The sequence below is a fragment of the Aquarana catesbeiana genome, linkage group LG01, assembly GCF_042186555.1.
Source record: "Aquarana catesbeiana isolate 2022-GZ linkage group LG01, ASM4218655v1, whole genome shotgun sequence".
In the NCBI taxonomy this organism is placed as follows: Eukaryota; Metazoa; Chordata; class Amphibia; order Anura; family Ranidae; genus Aquarana; species Aquarana catesbeiana.
Window position 1 is genome coordinate 132,035,294 of NC_133324.1, and position 21,733 is coordinate 132,057,026.

Here is a 21,733-nt window from a genome sequence, read left to right on the forward strand (position 1 = left end):
GTCTCCTCCTCGGCAGCCAATACGGTCGCTTCTCCTCTCGGCCAAATGGGTCTTAAGACCCACTTCTTAATTGGAGGAGAAACAGGAGGACAATAGTGAATATTAGTTCGCTATTGTCACACAACTGGGTGGGCTCAGGGTGCAGGGCTCTGCGCCCTGAACCCACCATTTTTTTAAGCCAAATAGAGCCTCAGGCTCTAATCATGTGCTTCCAAAAAAAAACAAACATTGAAATCCATGCATCCGGCGCCCTGCATGTAGATTAGGGGCCGGGCGCATGGATTAGGGGGGCGGTGGCCCTGCGCCCCTAATGGAGCGGCTGCCACTGGTGGACTCTATTTACTAATTAGGTGAATTCTGAAGGTGATTGGTGCCACAAAATTTTAGTTAGGGGTATCAGAGTAAAGGGGGCTGACTACAAAAGGCCCCTTTTTTTAGATAATTATTTGTAAAAAAAAGTTTGAACCCCATTTATCATTTTCCTTCCACTTCACTATTATGTGCCACTCTGTGTTGGTCTATCACATAAAATCCCAATAAAATACATTTACGTTTTTGGTTGTAACATGACAAAATGTGGAAAATTTCAAAGGCTTCTTTTTCAAGGCACTGGAACTGGTTTTTTTTTCTTTTTAATGCCTTTAGTATCACTTTAAGCAGAGAGAATTCCTTTAGGTACTAGAGACTGCAGTTTGTGGACTGGCTGTAAAAGGCAATAGAATTGAGTAGTGTTGTGGAATATAATACAGAGCTGATATCAATATCTTGTCTGTTATAAATCGGCCCGTTTGTTTTTTTTTTCTTGTTTTTACTAGGATCATAGCTGAATAAAAACCCCTTTCTATTCCCTGGCAGGGATTTATAATTAGCTGTCAGAGAAAGTGAAAATATTTCCTGGCTTCATTTGCTTCTTTTTTCAAAGAATCTTTTTTTATTTGATTAATCAAAGGGAAACTCCCCCTTAAACAGATTGCACAACGTCTCATTTTATCACCAACACCTCCATCCCAGCCTTGGATATGTGGACCACAAAGCTCTATCTTTCCTATGAGATAATGACGCAGTGTTGGCAGTCATTCTGATGGACTCAGAAGAAGCATCAATAGCAGACTTTAATACCGCCAGACCTTAAAATCTGCTTTCTAGTTTTGACTTTCTTAATAGGATTTTAATGAGCCTAAACCAAATACCCACAGGTTTGCCACACAAGTGGCTCCTAAGCATGACAATCAAAAGGCTATGAAAGGCTTACTGGCACATTTTACAGATAGTTTTCTTTTTGATCTACAAAGAGTTATGTCTGCCAGCATCATTAAAGGGGAGGTAAGAATTGCACATCAGTTTTGATACACCAACATCAAGACATGGGCACTTAGCCAGGTTGCTAACATGCTTACCATCAAAGGGATATTTGTATTTCATTTTTTTATTAGAGATAGCCCAGATTTTTTTAATCTGGAAAACTGTAGAAATTTCAGACAGCAATTCAGAGAAATCGCATCCTGAATGGTGTTCTGAGGTTTACTTTCTATCAGATCAATAGTGCCTCCAATGATTTTTTTTGAAAGATGAATTCATATCTTCTTTTTAGAGGGTTTGGCCTCATCATTGCGCTCTTCTGCTTCTCCCTCCTCTAATTCTGCTCAACCTCCACAAGTTCAGAATCTGAATCATCGGGTTTGGTTGCGTCAGCCTGTGCATCTCGTTGGTGTGTGCAGAGTCTGGGGGTAGTAAATATGTGCATAGTATGGGCACAGGTTTACTTTAGGTCCTATGCACACTGGGCGTTTAATCCTTGGTGCACAAGGCTTTGGCGTTTAAGTGCAGGTGAAAGACACAGGTGCTCTGTCCAGTCCCACTGCCAACAGCCTGGCGACCTCTAAAAAAGGCTGAAAGCTGTTAACAAAGTCTTGATCAAGGCGAGTGGTATTTGCACCCGAAGGTCTTCTTTCAGATCTGTCAAAGGTGGGGAATGTCAGATGTGTATCTCTTGGCATCTCATCTCATCAAGGTGTCCAGGTTTGTGGCCAGGATAAAGGATCCCTGAAAGGATCCCGGGACAGATACCCGAGTGGCGCCCTGAGATGGTTAAAATCTCACACAGTCAGGTCCATAAATATTGTGACATCGACACAATTCTAATCTTTTTGGCTCTATACACCACAACAGGGATCTTCAAACTATGGCCCTCCAGCTGCTGTTGCGGAACTACAAGTCCCATGAGGCATTGCAAAACTCTGACATTCACAGATATGACTAGGCATGATGGGAATTGTAGTTCCTGAACAACTGGAGGGCCGTAGTTTGAGGACCCCTGCACCACAACAATGGATTTGAAATCAAACAAGATGTGCTTTAACTGCAGACTTTCAGCTTTAATTTGAGGGTATTTACATCCAAATCAGGTGAACAGTGTAGGAATTACAACAGTTTGTATATGTGCCTCCCACTTTTTAAGGGACCAAAAGTAATGGGACAAATTAACAATCATTCATCAAACTTTCACTTTTTAATACTTGGTTGCAAATCCTTTGCAGTCAATTACAGCCTGAAGTCTGGAACACATAGACATCACCAGACGCTGGGTTTCATCCCTGGTGATGCTCTGCCAGGCCTCTACTGCAACTGTCTTCAGTTCCTGCTTGTTCTTGGGGCATTTTCACTTCAGTTTTGTCTTCAGTAAGTGAAATGCATGCTCAATCAGATTCAGGTCAGGTGATTGACTTGGCCATTGCATAACATTCCACTTCTTTCCCTTAAAAAACTCTTTGGTTGCTTTTGCAGTATGCTTTGGGTCATTGTCCATCTGCACTGTGAAGCGCCGTCCAATGAGTTCTGAAGCATTTTGCTGAATATGAGCAGATAATATTGCCTGAAACACTTCAGAATTCATCTTGCTGCTTTTGTCAGCAGTCACATCATTAATAAACACAAGAGAACCAGTTCCATTGGCAGCCATACATGCCCACGCCATGACACTACCACCTACCTACTTCACTGATGAGGTGGTATGCTTTGGATCATGAGCAGTTCCTTTCCTTCTCCATACTCTTCTCTTCCCATCACTCTGGTACAAGTTGATCTTGGTCTCATCTGTCCATAGGATGTTGTTCCAGAACTATGAAGGCTTTTTTAGATGTTGTTTGGCAAACTCTAATCTGGCCTTCCTGTTTTTGAGGCTCACCAATGGTTTACATCTTGTGGTGAACCCTCTGTATTCACTCTGGTGAAGTCTTCTCTTGATTGTTGACTTTGACACACATACACCTACCTCCTGGAGAGTGTTCTTGATCTGGCCAACTGTTGTGAAGGGTGTTTTCTTCACCAGGGAAAGAATTCTTTGGTCATCCACCACAGTTGTTTTCCGTGGTCTTCCGGGTCTTTTGGTGTTGCTGAGCTCAGCGGTGCGTTCTTTCTTTTTAAGGATGTTCCAAACAGTTGATTTGGCCACACCTAATGTGTTTGCTATCTCTCTGATGGGTTTGATTTGTGTTTTCAGCCTAATGATGGCTTGCTTCACTGATAGTGACAGCTCTTTGGATCTCATATTGAGAGTTTGGAGCAACAGATTCCAAATGCAAATAGCACACTTGAAATGAACTCTGGACCTTTTATCTGCTCCTTGTAAATGGGATAATGAAGGAATAACACACACCTGGCCATGAAACAGCTGAGCAGCCAATTGTCCCATTACTTTTGGTCCCTTAAAAAGTGGGAGGCACATATACAAACTGTATAAAGGGAGGAAGGGAGGAGATAGTGACGAGCACTGCTGTTACGAGTCACCAGTACGGCAGCAGCGGCTTTTGAGGTGTCTCGCTTGTAGTGGCTGATTGCATCCTTTATGCCTGACACATATTGGGTCTATGTGAGTGTATCGCTTTGGCTATTCTTCTCTGTTTTCTTTTGATCATTGCACAATGATACTATTGTTTTATTTTGCATGATTCATCTGTTTGCTGAGACTAATACAAAGCGAAACAAGGAGCAAGCCATTATCTATTTATAAATCTGGGAAAAGAAACTTTGGAGGCACTGATGAATGAAAGCTAAAAATCGGGTTACAAATCACCACACAAATGAACCCCTACATTTCAAATGGAAGATGATTAATGGACTGCTGGGTTAATATTATTATTTGTGTCAGAGTAATACTGTATTCATTTATTTTTTCAATTCTTCACTATGCATGTTCAACAAAATGTTAGCTTATGAGTGCTGACAGTTGCACATGCGCACTATACACATAATTTTTTTTTTTGTTTGTTTTAGTGTGGTTTATCACATGCAATTTAATGCTTTGTTGGCTGTATCCTTTGAATTCATATAATTTATTTAATTTATTTGAGGGGAGCTGTGCACTAATTGATAATTTAATTAGAGCGCATCAATAATTTATATTTTTATCTAACATTAGGGTGCCTGAACACTTATGATTGATTGCAGCTTAATTTTTTAATTATTAATCAATATTTTATTTAATCATATATTTCATTACAGCACTTGAGTTTTTCACAGTATACATATACAAACTGTTGTAATTCCTACACCGTTCACCTGATTTGGATGTAAATACCCTCAAATTAAAGCTGAAAGTCTGCAGTTAAAGGACATCTTATTTGTTTGATTTCAAATCCATTGTGGTGGTGTATAGAGCCAAAAAGATTAGAATTGTGTTGATGTCCCAATATTTATGGACCTGGTTGTATATGCATATCCTCCTTGTCTTCTGTGTTGGATAGAAGCTGAAAGAAAATCTAGTCATTCTTGTGGCTCCAGACTGAACTCAGTCCCTGGTTTGAGGACAGGGACAGTGTGTCTGGTCATGGATGTTCCCTGGCATCTTCCGCTTGCTTTTTCAAGGTCCTAACACAAGACCTTCCATCCTGCTTTACGGTTGCTTGCTTTAATTGCTTGACTATTGAAAGCTAGGTATTAAAGAAGAGGCATCTGTTAAATTTGGTGATTCCAACAATATTTAAAGTGGTAGTAAAGCCCGCTTGGTGATTTTTAGCTACAGGTAAACCTATAATAAGGCTTACCTGTTGGTAAAATGAATATCTCCTAAACTTGCACCATATAGGAGATATTCACCCTGGATGCAGCCAGTTACGTCACCCGCGCATGCCCTCTGAAGGTCCGGCATACCTTGCTGGACCTTCAGAGCTTTGTGCCGGAACTGAGGGCTTCTGCTCGCATGCGTGGGAGTGACATCATTGTGGCTTCGGCCAAGCACATGGCGAAGTGCGCGAACCCGAAAGAAAGACTGGGGAGATGTCAGCCCTCTCAGTGGTGGCATCGCGCCACTGGAAGGCTTTGTTCTAAGGTAAGCATTTCATAATGTGCTAGTATGCAATGCATACTAGCACATTATGCAATTACCTTACAGGTGTTTTTTTTTTTTTTAACGCAGCCGTGGTTTACTACCGCGTTAAGGCCTGGAAATCTACATCACCAAATATCTACCATCGTACCTACATATAGTGGTGTTAGTCTCTGTGAGCTAATTCATGTTCTTGGTGCAATGGTGACACTTGATTTTGGTCTTACTTCAATGGGTTGTGGATCAACTGCTTGTCTTGGCCACTATCAAAAGTCAGATTTCAGCTCTTTCAATGCCCTCTGGCTGTACATTCGTTTGGCCGCACCTTTATCCAAGGTGTTGGCTCCACTGGTCAGAATTCCGTTGTCTCTGTATGACCTGGACCTAATGCTTTATGTACTGCAAAAACCACCCTTTGAGAATATTCAGGAGATTTCTTTATTGACTCTTTCTCCAAAAGTGGAGTTTTTGGTAGCCATTACCTCTGCACGTAGGGTTTTGGAGCTGGCTTCCTTGTCTTGTAACCCATCCTTTTTTATTTTACACAAGGATAAGGTGGTTCTTCATCCACAGTTTTCCTTTTCACTCTAATGAGGACATTTTCCTTCCATCTCTCTGCCTTCGGCTGACTCACCCTAAAGAGGGTTTTAGAGCTGGCTGCCTTGTCTTGTAAGACATCCTTTTTGTTTTTACACAAGAAGAAGGTTGATCTTCATCTACAACTTTCCTTTTTCACCTTAATGACGACATTGTCCTCCCATCTTTCTGCCCTTGTAAAGTGTTAATAGATCTTTGTCTATTTTGTATTTTTTTTCTATCTTTTTGCAAGCCATAGAAATTTCAGAACTCTGCGAAGAATTGTTTAGCATTGTGTATCAGTAAAGTATGGATCAGGTATAAGACATTATGGGGCACTTTCATTTTTGTTGTTCCTTGTATACCATAAGAAGTACTTCTTGCTCCATCTCTGAAGATGTTTGTGTGTGGTGGTGAAGAACAGGGAAATTGGCATTAAACATTTGGGAGAGAATCAGGCTTATTTGCACTTCCAAGTATGTAAAAGACATGGCTGCCCATTTGAAAAAATGAAAATTGTATCATACTTACCGTAATTTTCCGTTCCTGGTGCCAATCCATGGCAGCATACATGTGATAGAGCTCCACCTCTACTTCACCTTCAGGACTAGTGAATAGCATATATTAGAGGGCATAGCCCCTCACCCAACATTCTTCATAACATAGAATAACGAGGGTGGGAGCTTATGCTGCCATGGATTGGCACCAGGAAAGGAAAATTACGGTAAGTATGATACAATTTTCCATTTTCCTGGTGCCTCCATGGCAGCATACATGTGATAAATAACTAGCTCACACAGGTGGGTTTAATGCTTTAACGAAAAACTTTTAATCAGATACAGACATAGCAGCACGAAGTGCTCTTCTCCTGAACTCTACAGTCGTAAGAGCTCTGGGATCAACACCATAATGTTTAAGGAACGTGTGTCGAAAAGACCAAGTGGGGGCCCTGCATACTGTTTCCAAAGAAACATTTGCCCTCGCTGCCCAAGAAGCTGATACCGCTCTTGTTAAATGAGCATTCACCTGAGCCAGAGGTTCCAAGTTCTTCACCCTGTATGCTTTCTGAATTAACTTGACAACCCAGGATGCCAAGGTTTTGGTAGAAGCTTCCTTTCCTCTATTCTTACCCCATGGGATGATGAATAATCTTTCAGACTTCCTGAAACTTGCTGCGGCTTCCAAGTAGGCCCTGAAGACTTTGGATATGTCTAACTCGTGACAGGAGTTTGATTCTGAGTCCATGAAAACTGGTAATGCCCATGGTTCTGACAGGTTTGCCATTGAGGTGACCTTACCCACGCCCAGACAGTGGAGTTCCGAAATCCTCCTGCCGGATGTAATAGCCAACAGAAAAGTTGTTTGTAAAGTTAAGTTCAAAATTGAGACTTCTTCAACCAGCACAAACGGATGAGTTGATAGGACTTCCAATATTAGAGGAAGATCCCACTTTGGAAAGGAACGTCTGGATGGAGGACGCATCTTCAATACTTCCCTGAAGAACGTAACCACTAGAGGGTCTTCTGCACACCTGGTGTTAGTTGCTGCAGAAATTGCGGACACTTGTACCTTGAGGGAACTCTGCCTGAGCCCCAAATCGAGACCAGTTTGCAGAAAACTCAGAACATCAGCAGAGGCAGGAGAGATGGGATCAAATCTTTTTCCTGATTCGTAGGATAAGAACTTGTCCCAAATCCTTGCATAGATTGTGTTGGTTGTAGGTTTTCTGGCTTTCAACAGGGTGGATATGACCTCTTGGGAACAGGCTAACGATTCAAACCTCCTCCTTTCAACCTCCATACATGAAGATCCAGCTGTGGGTCTGGATGGGCCAGCCTGCCCTGGGTCAACAACTGCGGGAAGGGAGGAATTCTGATCGGAGGATCCACACTGAGGTGCATGGCTAGTGGAAAGCAAGGTCTCTTGGGCCAATAGGGTAGCACTGCCAGCACTTGGACTGGTTCGCTCAGGAGTCTGAGGAGAAACCTCGATGTGAGTGGGCGAGGAGGAAAGGCGTAAGCTGTCTTGAAGGTCCAAGGACAAGATAGCGCATCTACTCCCTCCACTTGTGGATGTGTAAGGCGAGAGAAGAATCTCCTGAGTTTGGAGTTCTCCTGCGTAGCAAAGAGATCCACCTGTGGGGTCTGCCATAGATTGGAGATCTGGTTGAACACATGGGGATGGAGAGAACACTCGTTGTTGTCCCCAAACCTCCTCAATAAGACATCTGCCTCTGTCCCCAAACCTCCTCAATAAGACATGCTGCCCTCATTTCTAGGACGTTAGAAACTATCCCTCTGGTGGGAAAGGTCCATCTTCCCTGAATCCGGAATTCTCTGCAATGGGCATCCCACCCCTGGCCACTCGCATCTGAAGTAATTGTGACACAAAAACACAAAGCGCAATAATGTTCTAGCATGACATATACAATCAAATAAGTGTAAATCAAATGTATGTGAATGCACGTGCAATTAATTAAATAAAAATTGTTAGATTGACAATGATATCAAGCTGCTATTATATAGTGGTCAGAATCCCCTAAAAATTAAAACATATAACATAGATTGATGCGCTCTGATACAAAGTTCAATTAATGTGAGAAAATAATTTTTTGTGCTAAAAAACCAATGTGAAAAAAATTGCTACCAAAATCTCTAAAAAATTGCATATACATAAAATCGCAAATATATGAAAAAATTGCAAATATTTAAAAACTGTGTTCCTCCAGTTATGCAAATCCACTGGAAGTGGTGCGATATCTCCAAAGTAAACTAAGCAACAATTGTGTATAGATATACTAAAAATGCGTTTGCAAATAGTAATCAATCCAAATTAGTGCCAATAAATAAACAAATTAGATACATTCCCTGTGATAAGTGTTGAATCCTCCGTAATAAAAAATAAACAAATGATATGCTTATAAAGGTGCAATACATATACAATTGATGAGTATAAATAGATAGATAGTGCCAATAGAATCTGATTAAATATAGATGATTACATTCATGAGATAGGATAAGTAACAGGCGACAGCTCAATCCCCAGCAATCTGGGACATCTGGACTCCTGCAGTACTTATTTATTCACCCTCTGAGCTATTTCTTCCACAGCCACAATGAATGGTAATTTTCTCAGTATCAAGTGGTTTTATGTAAAATAAACAAAGAGAGAAAACATTGCGCAATATTGTTACAATAAAAGTTCACAGGCAAAACAGCACAGTGATAAACTCACGTGTGCCTGACTTGTTTTAGGCATGCAGATAAGCAGATCTCAGCTGGCTTGTAAGGACAAGGCTTGCTGCGCAAGCTGCTGCTGCTTGATACAATGAATTCAGCAGACTGTGTCCTAAGCTCCTCCCCGATTTTTTCATATATTTGCGATTTTATGTATATGCGATTTTTTTAGCGATTTGGTAGCAATTTTTTTCACATTGGTTTTTTAGCACAAAAAATTTTTTTCTCACATTGATTGAACTTTGTATCAGAGCGCATCAATCTATGTTATATGTATACCTTCTGAATGATGCCCTCCATCTTCATTTGGGGTAAAGAGACTGTGCCTAGGTGCGTATCGAACATTGCTCCTAGGTAGATCTAATTGGCTCTTTCGATGGTTCACCAACCACCCCAACAACGACTGAAGAAGAATCTCCCTGTGGGCTATAAGCTGGCTCGGGGTGTTTGACAGCAAGAGGATATCGTCCAAGTAGTGATAAATTCTTAATCCGCTCTCTCACAGAGGGGCCAAGACAGATATCAACACTTTTGTGAACACCCGAGGGGAGGTGCACAGCCCGAAGGGCAGAGCCTGAAATTGCAGGTGGACATGACCCACTGCAAACTGCAAACCTTAAGTATTTTTGGAAGGATGGTAGAATAGGGACATGGAGGTAAGCATCCTGCAGGTCTATTGATATCAACCAATCTCCTGGTAGTATGGTTTGGATGATCGTCTGGAGTGACTCCATCTTGAAGCTTTCGAGATGGATGTATCGATTTAGCTTTTTCAGATCTATTACACGTCTCCAGTCACCTCTTTTTTTCTGCACCAGGAAAAGGGTGAAATAAAAACCTGTAAAACCGCTCCAATGGGGGAACAGGTACTGCTGCCCCTTGACGCTGCAGAGACTCCATAAATTGGTTTAGGGCCAGTGCTTTCTGTGGGGAGGCCGGTAACTGTTTCTTTGAAATACATGAGGAGGCTGCTGAGAGAGAGTCCAGAAGTGACCGTAGCGGATTGTTGATAGGACCCATGGGTCTTGACACTTGGAGGCCCAGATGGGGAAAAAAAGTTTTAGCCGGGCTCCTACTGGGGGCGTCTCCACCCCTTTGGTGTCAAAAAGACTTTGTCCCCTCCTGGGGAGCGGTGAGGGACTTGTTCTTTCTGGCTCCCAAAAAAGAAGTCTGGGTGCCTCTCCAGTGCAGCACTGAATTGGCCGAACAATGGATTGTGTCAATCGCAGCTTCTCCTACAAAATCTGCTCGCCAACTTAAGCTCCTCCAGAGGTTTGATTATGTCATCTTTAGGAATGTCTTGGTGCATGGCTGTCTCAACATCTTCCATCCAAGACCTGATGGCATTGGAAACAGATGTCAGCGCAATGGCTGGTCTGCAAGCCGCCCCTGCCGCTAGATAGACATATTGACATAGACCTCAAGAGGAGCTATCTATGGGATCCTTGAAAGACATTGAATCCTCCATTGGCAATGTTACATTTTTTTGCCAGCCGCACTACAGCCGCATCAACCACAAGCATTGAACTTAAGGACTGAGTATCCGAATCTGCCAGTGGATACAGCTTGGATAAGCGTGCTAGAGAAAACTTTTTATCAGTTTTGTTCCACTCATCCTCTATGATCTCCCTGATCTACCCCATTTATGGGTAGAAGATTTGCTTTCTCTTGAGGTTTTTGATTTTTTGAGGAGGCTCTTCCGGGTCTTCCCAGGCAATGGCGCTCCTCACAGCTTGTACAAAGGGTTGAATCAGGGAGAAATTTAAACCAGATGGTTCAGTATCATCTGAGGACTCCTCGGATGAATCTACCGGTGGAATTTGTTTAGCTGTTTTTCCTGAAGGAAGCAAAGGAGTACTAACAACTGATGGACCAGGAATGTCGGGGTCTAAATCCAATACTTGGGCAGCTTGTGAAACCGGGTGAACGGGAATCGTGGACATCAGTTCAGAGTCTTTCATGGTTTGTTTGAGTAGGTCAACCACCTGTTGGCCTTATAATTCCCGGTTAGCAGCGTAGTCCCTAAGACAATCTCTGCAGACAAGCTTATCAGGGAGTGGAACCGCGCCACAGGACCAGCATTTTTTCATTGACGCCCGCGGTAGAGGCGAAGGCGAATTACGACGTCTATGAGATCCTGATCTTTTAGAAGATTTATGGTGAGAAGAGTGTGACCTCGGCTCAGGACTATTGTCATTGTCATGGCGCCTTGAGGACTTTCCAGACCGCTTTGCAGGAACAGGGTTGAAACAAAATTTGTCAGTGGCGCACTCTTTTATTTTTTTAAATACCTGTTGGATACAAGAGGATCTTGACTGTGAGACGAATGGCTCGTGGTGGAATGGGCAGGAGGATCAGCTGAAGAAATACAGAAAGGAAAACAAAAATAGGACCTCAAAGAGCAGTCTAACAAAATCTTCAATGTCAACGTAATAAAAGAAAAATAGCAACACATACCTATTTGCTGAAAAAGTCCCTTGAGCTGCAGGGCACACACACACACAGGTTATGAGGAGCAGCCCTGAGCTCAAAAAGAGACTAACTTTATATAGGGAGAGAGGGAGGGAACGCTCCATAAATAATTATGAAAAGGGGCACTTTTCACTGCCATCTACGTGCAGCAACGTATCCCGGGCCGCGCCTGCGCACAGGGACCCGAGACACGCCAAGCCCGACAGGCGAGGACACCGCCACACCACCCCTTTCCCCATCGCTCTTTCAGTGAGTGGGGAGAAAGAAAAACACCCCAGGACGCCGCAGGAGAACCGCAGCAACCCAGGCTATAGTTACATAGTAGGTGAGGTTGAAAAAAGACACAAGTCCATCAAGTCCAACCTATGTGTGTGATTATGTGTCAGTATTACATTACATTATATATTCCTGTATGTTGCGGTCATTCAGGTGCTTATCTAATAGTTTCAATGTTCCCCGCTGAGACCACCGCCTGTGGAAGGGAATTCCACATCCTTGCCGCTCTTACAGTAAAGAACCCTCTACGTAGTTTAAGGTTAAACCTCTTTTCTTCTAATTTTAATGAGTGGCCGCGAGTCTTGTTAAACTCTCTTCTGCAAAAAAGTTTTATTTCTATTGTAGTGTCACCAGTATGGTATTTGTATATTGAAATCATATCCCCTCTCAAGCGTCTCTTCTCCAGAGAGAATAAGTTCAGTGCTCGCAACCTTTCCTCATAACTAAGACCCTTTATTAGCTTTGTTGCCCTTCTTTGTACTCGCTCCATTTCCAATACATCCTTCCTGAGGACTGGTGCCCAGAACTGGACAGCATACTCCAGGTGCAGCCGGACCAGAGTCTTGTAGAGTGGGAGAATTATCATTTTATCTCTGGAGTTGATCCAATTTTAATGCATGCCAATATTCTGTTTGCTTTGTTAGCAGCAGCTTTGCATTGCATGCCATTGCTGAGCCTATCATCTACTAGGACCCCCAGGTCCTTTTCCATCCTAGATTCTCCCAGAGGTTCTCCCCCTAGTGTATAGATTGCATTCATATTTTTGCCACCCAAATGCATTATTTTACATTCTTCTACATTGAACCTCATTTGCCATGTAGTTGCCCACCCCATTAATTTGTTCATATCTTTTTGCAAGGTTTCCACGCCCTCCGGAGAAGTTATTGCCCTGCTTAGCTTAGTATCATCTGCAAATACAGAGATTGAACTGTTTATCCCATCCTCCAGGTCGTTTATGAACAAATTAAATAGGATTGGTCCCAGCACAGAACCTTGGGGAACCCCACTACCCACCCCTGACCATTCCGAGTACTCCCCATTTATCCCCACCCTCTGAACTCGCCCTTGTAGCCAGTTTTCAATCCAGGTACTCACCCTATGGTCCATGCCAACGGACCTTATTTTGTACAGTAAACGTTTATGGGGAACTGTGTCAAATGCTTTTGCAAAATCCAGATACACCACGTCTACGGGCCTTCCTTTATCTAGATGGCAACTCACCTCCTCAAAGAAGGTTAATAGATTGGTTTGGCAAGAACGATTTTTCATGAATCCATGCTGATTACTGCTAATGATATGTTCTTATTACTAAAATCTTGTATATAGTCCCTTATCATCCCCTCCAAGAGTTTACATACTATTGATGTTAGGCTAACTGGTCTGTAATTCCCAGGGATGTATTTTGGGCCCTTTTTAAATATTGGTGCTACATTGGCTTTTCTCCAATCAGCTGGTACCATTCCAGTCAGTAGACTGTCTGTAAAAATTAGGAACAACGGTCTGGCAATCACTTGACTGAGTTCCCTAAGTACCCTCGGATGCAAGCCATCTGGTCCCGGTGATTTATTAATGTTAAGTTTCTCAAGTCTAATTTTAATTCTGTCATCTGTTAACCATGGAGGTGCTTCCTGTGTTGTGTCATGAGGATAAACACTGCAGTTTTGGTTACTAAAGCCCCCCAATTCACTCGTGAAGACTGAGGAGAAGAATAAATTCAATACCTTCGCCATCTCCCCATCCTTTGTAACCAGATGTCCTTCCTCATTCTTTATGGGGCCAATATGGTCTGTCCTCCTTTTTTACTGTTTACATACTTAACATACATACTTGTTCTATCTTAGCCGTCCTAATTGCACCCTTACATTTCTTGTTGCATTCTTTATAAAGTCTGAATGCTGAGGATGATCCCTCAACCTTGTATTTTTTGAAGGCCTTCTCCTTTGCTTTTATATGCATTTTTACATTGGAGTTAAGCCATCCAGGACTTTTGTTCGCTCTTTTAAATTTATTACCCAATGGGATACATTGGCTAATGCTCTTATTTAATATGCTCTTAAAGCAAACCCATCTCTCCTCCGTATTCTTTGTTCCTAATATTTTATCCCAATTTATGCCTTTTAGCAAGGTTTGTAGTTTAGGGAAGTTGGCTCTTTTGAAATTCAGTGTCTCTGTATTCCCTTTAGGTTTCCTATTTGTGTGATTTATACTGAAACGAATTGACCTGTGATCGCTGTTACCTAAATTGCCCCGTATTTCCACATCCGTGATTAGGTCTGTATTGTTGGTAATCAGTAGATCCAGTAATGTTTTATTTCTAGTTGGTGCATCTACCATCTAACCCATAAAATTGTCCTGCAAGACATTAAGGAACTGGCGAGCCTTAAAAGAATGCGCGGTTCCCTCCGCCCAGTCTATGTCTGGATAATTAAAATCCCCCATTATGATAACACTTCCCATCCTTGCTGCTAATCCAAATTGTGATAGGAGATCTGTCTCCACTTCCTCCCTCAGGTTAGGGGGCCTATAGCATACTCCCAGTATTATTTTCCCCTTAGCTTCATCCCTTTGGAGCTCTACCCATAAGGATTCCACCTCCTCCCTAGCTACCTCAGCGATGTCATCTCTCACATTTACTATATCCCAGTAGAAAAAAAAAAAAGGGAGGTAATAAAAGCATCTTAATGGGGACAAATTTTACTAACATACAATACACCTCTACTACTGCTCATTTCTGCTACTCCTTATCTTTTTTAAAAAAGGAGGAAAATACCTTTAATCAAAATCTAACACACTCCTTTGATCCATAGGAACAAAAGTCAAACCTGACCAAAAAGGACCTGATCCTCCTGCTGCCTCCACCAATCATTCGTCTGTTCTTGAATTGCCAGCAGACTGTGTTCCTATGAGGAAACTCTGCAAGACCCCAAAAGATCCACAGAAGGGGTTCCCAGTCTTATCTGCGCTAATAGCGGCCCAAGAACAGGGACTGCGCACTGGAGAGGCTTAACCCGGCGGACGCTGCCGACTGCAGAGGTATGGACATACTGCTACTCTTCACCAGTCAAGAGGTATGAGGGAAAAAAAAAAAAAAAAAAAAAGGAGAATGTTGGGGGGAGGGGCTATGCCCTTTAATTTATGGTATTCACTAGTCCTGAAGGTGGAGTAGAGGCGGAGCTCTATCACATGTATGCTGCCATGGAGTCACCAGGAAATATGTTTTTCTGCATGCTCTTCATGTTGTATCATGGGAAAGAAATGTTCATGGCTTGGAACTTTAAATATTTACTTTAAAACTCGACAATTCATATGCTTTTCGTTTCAGTTGGGAAACATATGTCTGGCAAAAGATTGGCATAGGAAGCAATTAAATGCAGGTCTTGGGGGGGGGGGGGGGGTAGCCAGTTGTTCGAATTCACCTGAATGAACAAGGTTTCTAGGGTTAGGATAAAAATTAAGGGGAAAGGAGCAGCCCTTATGAGTACTGTTTTGTAAAGTAAAAAAGTTCAATTGAAGGTTTATTGACTCTCACGGCAGCTGTTGGGTGGGAGTAGATCACTTTGATCCTAGGAGACATGTGGGCTTATATGCTGGAACATGGCTTCCAAAAATTGCCAGTTCACTTCTTCAGTGGCAGTGGAAATAGGTATTAGGGGAACTTTGCAGGACATAGCACCATGGAAAATGTTTAGGAGGCAGATAGTGTTAGCTTGGCTTCTCTAACAAAGTTAAGATCTATGGATGCAAAGTTTTCTCTTTTTTTCTGAATTTGCAGCTATAAAATCTGAACTATAGGTTAAAATTAACCCCCTCTTGAAGGGCTTAAAGTGGCTGTAAACCCTCAGGTATACCCAGTGAAGTGACTGGCCTTAGATGATAGACAGAGTAAACAAATCCTCCTGCATAAGTTGTACCTTTTTATCTGCTGTCTTCTCTTCATATGTTCAAAGTCCAGAATTTAAACAGCTTGTCTGAGTTGGCAGAGCTCAGTGAGGAGCTGATTAGAGGGAAGGCACACACCTTCCTTCACACAGGGACAGAGCTGAGGCTGCCAATTTCAGGTTGTGTGCTTCAGCTCCCTGCCCTGTCACTTTTTTTTATCCTGGCGTCAGGAGAACAACTTGTCAAAAGTAACTCATGCTGACACCAGAGGAATGAGGCAGCGGATAGAAATGACACTTAGTGCTTTAGATTGAGACAAATACACACTACAGATTGATGTGCTTAGTTCATATTTCACATCCAAGGTTTGCAACCACTTGAACACTTGTTTTGTCCAAGGTGATTAAAATAATCAGTAAGGAGGCACCAGTAACCAGAGGAGCAACAAAAATCAGCCTTAGTGGACCCACCATTCAGCTGGGAGGAATCATGCAGGAGCAAGATATAATGTAAGGGTTACTGCTTATTTCTATAGACCTAGACATAAGGAGCATTTAACACCTATCCCATACAGTACCTCTAACTAGGATTGGTACTTTTATACTTTTTGTGCTGCCACCAATTCACTTTATGTCAAATCAGGCTTCTTTGAGAATTGTCCCTAGGACAACACTACCAAGGCAACAGCATAGCTAATTTAGCCTTTCAATATTTACAGAGGTAAACATGAGCCTTTGGCAAGACTGAAAAAAGGGTTATGCAAAACTAAAAGCAAACAATACTCTTAATCCCTACTAAAACATACATGTAAGAGCCTTCCTTACCCATTATATATCTGTGACTATTTTCTGATGACTCTTGTGCTGAGGCACGTCTGGTTTTGGGAATGACTATGTTCAGAGGTAAATAGCCTAGAACAAAATGTGCAGGTCAGGAGTTCTGACTTCACTTGCACCATTACTTGTCCTGGGTATGTGACTTAAAAGTGGTTGTAAACCCACAAACAAAACAAAACAAAAAACCTGCAAGACAAAGCATAATGAGCCTGTATGCATTGCATACTAGCTCATTATGCATTACTTACCTTAAGATCGAAGCCCCCACAGCGGTCCTCGTACACCACTCCAGCCAGCGACATCACTCCCGGAGTTACTTCTGGGTATCGCGGGCTCCGGCGTTGTGATTGGCCAGAGCCGCGATTACGTCACTCCCGCACATGCGCGCAGGAGCCGTCTAAAACGGCACAGTCTAACTGAAGCAACGGTGCGTACGTGCCATTACTTCAGTGCGCATGTGCCGATGACGTCGGCACATGCAGATACAGGGGATATCTCCTAAACAGTGCTGGTTTAGGAGATATCCAGGGTAGCTACAGGTAAGTCTTATTATAGGCTTACCTGGAGCAAAAAGTGGTTGTAAAGGGTTTACAACCACTTTAATCCATTCTCTGCGTTTATCCAAAACTTAAAGTAAGTTTTGCCTTTAGTTATAATTAGAGTGGAGAGAAATTAGAACACTTGTCAGTTTTTATTGCTGTCCGTGTTCTGGTTAAAGAGATTCTCCCTCTCCATTTGTCCTGTTTTTACTATTATTGAAAGTGAAAGTAAATCCCAAATTTTAGGTTGTCCCCAGAAAAGTAATATAGGGAAAATCTGCAAATGGGGACACTAGTTCTAGTGACCTGGGGGTCCCCAAGGATTTCCCTTAATTTTCAGGGATTTCCTCTCACTTCCTGTTTGGTTATGGGACAGGAAGTGAAGGAAAATCTCCGCAATGGGACACAGATGGTGGAAAAAAAAAAAAAAAATATATATATATATATATATCTGACAGGGGGTTATAACCTTCCCTTACTCTAGCCAAAATGAAAAAAATAGAATCTCTATACTCAGTGGTTTCCAAACTGTGGCCTGGGGGCCAGATATGGCCATTTGCTTGCTTTTATCTGGCCCTTGGGGCACCATTTCACCCTTTGACACAAATGAAGGGGGCACAATTCCTCCCAATGACACCAATGATGGGGCACAGTTCCTCTCAATGACATCAACAATGGGGCCAAATGACAGCTCCTTCCAATGACATCAACAATGGGGCCCAATGACCCCATTGATGTGGCACAATTCCTCTCACTGACCAAGACATTTTCTACTCCCGATAGCGCCAGCCTGGGCCCCCTAAAGTCTGAAGGACAGTAAACTGGCCCTTGGTTTACAAAGTTTGGAGACCCCTGCTCTATATCATATGAAACGTGAACTGCCATAACTCTTAAATGTGTATGGCCTGCTTTATTGCATTTTGCAGATTATCGTTGTTCCTTGTGTGGCTTAATTAAATAAACCGCATAATTCAAATCTTTGTGTCTATAAGATACCATATAATCAACTGCCTAGCCTTTTAAACATATGACCACTTCTGAAAAGAGACTGGAGCAGCATTTTCTATAGGAAAGGCAAGTACTGAAGTCTTATTACTTTCTTCTTATCCAAGGTTAAATCAGAATACATGATCACTTTAATGGTTAACTGCAATGCAAGTCATAGAAAGCTTTCAAGGTACAAAGGCTCTTCCTTAGTCTGATTACAAAGCTTGTTAAAGCAGAAAAGCCATTTAGAGTATGTAGTAATTCAGCCATAAGTGGTATTATCCTCAGTTTCTATTGCCGTTTTGACTTATAGAATTGTTTTAATTCATTCCAAAGCTACCATCATACCCCCAAGAAACTGTGATAATACATGGATACCACCACTACTATAGCTGGGACATGAATAGAACAAGACACCAAAGTTCATGAGCTAATTAGAACTGAAAAAAAAAAAAAAAAAAAAAAAAAAGGAAGATATACTACACACTCCCAATACTCAACATATAGGGGGTTATTTACAAAAGGCAAATCCACTTTGCACTAAAAGTACACTTGAAAGTGCACTTGGAGGGGCAGTCGCTGTAGATCTGAGGGAAAGATCTGAAATGAGGGGAAGCTCTGCTGATTTTATCATCCAATCATGTGCAAGCTAAAATGCTGTTTTTTAATTTCCTTGCATGTCCCCCTTAGATCTACAGCGACTGCACTTCCAAATGCACTTTTAGTGCACTTTTTAAGTGCACCCATAGTGCAAAGTGGATTTGCCTTTAGTAAATAACCCCACTGTTAGCCAACTAGGTTGTTCTCACTATTGTTGTTTATAGGTATTCTAAAAGTGACAATTCTGGTTCTGGACCTCTATCAAAATAGGTATTTATAACTCAATAAAAGTACCTTAAATTGCTCTCGGTCTCCTATAAATTACTTTATTTTATTTTTTTACTGTGATTTGACTCGGTTAGAAGATGGCAAAGTTCATTCTTCATGTTCCTACTTATGTATAGGACTATGGGATTTGTAGTGTGCATAGCAGTCCACGTGACCACAATTAACGGGGGGGGGGGGGGGGGGGAGGGGGGGCGGGATGTGTATGGATTATTTTCTGTGTCACCGATTTAAAACAAGTACTGAGATCTGGAAAGTTCTTATGTTGCATACTTGTTCCAGGCCTGTGATTCAAAGCACCAAAAGCAAGGAGGTCATGGCATTTTCTGAAGGTCAAAAATAGTAGCTGCCATGTTTCTGCTATAACAGTTTTTTTTTTTTTTTTTTTAAAGGAACAGAATACTGGTTTTGAAGTGATCTGCCCCACTGCTAAATATCTAATTTTGAGATATGGATAAATAGCATAGTACGAGCAAGTACTCAATTGTCAGTTAAAGCGACGCAGTGCTGAATTGCAAAGAATGGCCGGTCATTGAGCAGCCAAATCCTTTGGGGCTGAAGTGGTTAAGCACAAATTTCAGATAATTTTATGGAGAGGATTAAGATATAACCATGCCAATGGTGCAGCAGAAAACATAGCACAGCGAGGAAGGTTTGTGGTCCAGGATGATAGGACAGTCAAAATTAGAAGCCCCGCCCCCCCCCCCCCCCCCCAGTTGTGGAATGCCGGCCGACCGCATACTGGAAGCAGTGCGGCCGCTTTACAGGGGTGCTAGACTAATTTGCTTCTCAGCCCAGTCCACCCCATAAGACTGGCGCTACTCTAACAGTGTCGGCCTAGGCCAGGATACAGCGTTGCTGGTAGGTCAGTTGGCTCCTGTCTAAATCTGGCCCTAGTATGAGTCCACGTGTATGCAAGCATGTGAGGTCCTCAGATTGTATAGATTAGATTGAGGAACCTTAGACTAAGCTTCTTGAGGGCACAGACTGATGTAACTGTACAGTATGTAAAGAACTGTAGAAAAAATGTTGGTGCCATATACAAGTACCTGTAAAAAGGAGCCCTATGTGTAATGCACTCAGAGATTCAACAGTCTAAGGGCACCTAAATTCCTTACATTCCCCAAGGAGCTCTACAAAGGGTGGCACAGGCTTTTTCACACTATGTGTTTGTTTAGATCCAGTAGAAATTACAAGACATTTTAGTTATATTAATGTTTTTGTCTCTCACTCACAAACTATTTAGAAATGTGACTACATACTTCCAGCAAACTGCATATTTTCATGGGCTGCCAATATAGGCCCCTTTGCAAATTTGCCCCAGTGCGCATCAGTTTTCTTTCACAACACGGCAATTCAATTTTAAAAATAAAACCCCTCTCTTTTTTTAAAATCTTCCTTTATCAAGGAGGCCACTGAACCTCAAGAAGGGATCTTACGTCCAATTTTTTTCTAGTTTTGGTTAATGTGGGAAGTATTAGAACCCAGTTACTGCTATATGGGGGTACTTTTAGTGAGATATCCCCTCACTTCCTGTCCTGACAACAGCTTCACAAGGCAAAGTAAGGAAAGAAGTGCAACACAAACACCAATTAAAAGTTTTACTCCCTCTGGAGCAAAAAGTGTGTACCTCCCACATAACATTTTTATTTCCGTGTTGCTCTTGCAGTCACTTCCTGTCTGGTAAAATGTCAGAACAGCAAGCAAGGGTCCATCTGCTGATGGAGCATCAGATACCAGTGAAAAACTGACATGGGTTCAAACCCATTCCTCAATAAGTAAGGAAAAAAAAAAAAAAAAAAAAAAAAAAAATAGTTTTGCTGGACATTCTTCGTAGGTGCTATATTTGCTAGGATTAATACAAATGAACAGCAATAATCACTGAAAAACAAAAACTTTTACTGTATAATAGAATATTTTATGATCAAAAGCATGCAAAATATAAAAATATATATATAAAAAAAACCAGCTCAAAATATTACTGCTAAACATGTAAAGAAAATACATATCTAAAAATTCACATTGATTACTAGAAAAGGTGTGCAATTCATCTCACTGACCTGTACTGTACATTGAAGCCAATTCTAACAAACTGCAAAAACATTTGTCTCCATCTCTGCCGATAAATCACAAATAAATTGATTATTACCTATTGCAGCACATGGGTGGAAAAGTGGTGCTTCACCTACGTTGAAGGAAAGGGTTTCAAGGGAAAAAAAATGAGGGGTGCCATTTCGGACCTCCTTAAAAATGCTAGTTGCCTGGTTGTCATTTTAATACTCTAGTTGCAAAGCCATTTACCTGAATGAGTGTGTTAATCAAGAAAGTCTCTGAATAGTCTGATCTCCATACTTGTTCCAGGTCAGTGACTTGAATTTGTCAAGAAAGAGGACCAGGGGGACAGCCAGGCAATCGGAATTTGCTGGAGGGATTAGCAATGATAGCCTACATATTTAAATCACAGTTTCCTTTTAACAATAGATTGTCCCAGGGCCCAAAAGTTGTTTTTTTTTTAATGCTCAAATTTCTGTGTGTATGCCCATTATTCTCACTAGAAGAAATCTCCAGTTCACTCAATCTTCTTCTAGTAACACAAGGAAATCCCTACCGATATGTCTGTAAAGAGCACTATTGACATGAACAGGCAGACATTATTATGCCGCTGCTGCACATAGGTCTCTGTTAAAAACTAAGCATGCAGTTACAGCTCACACGTATTTTTAA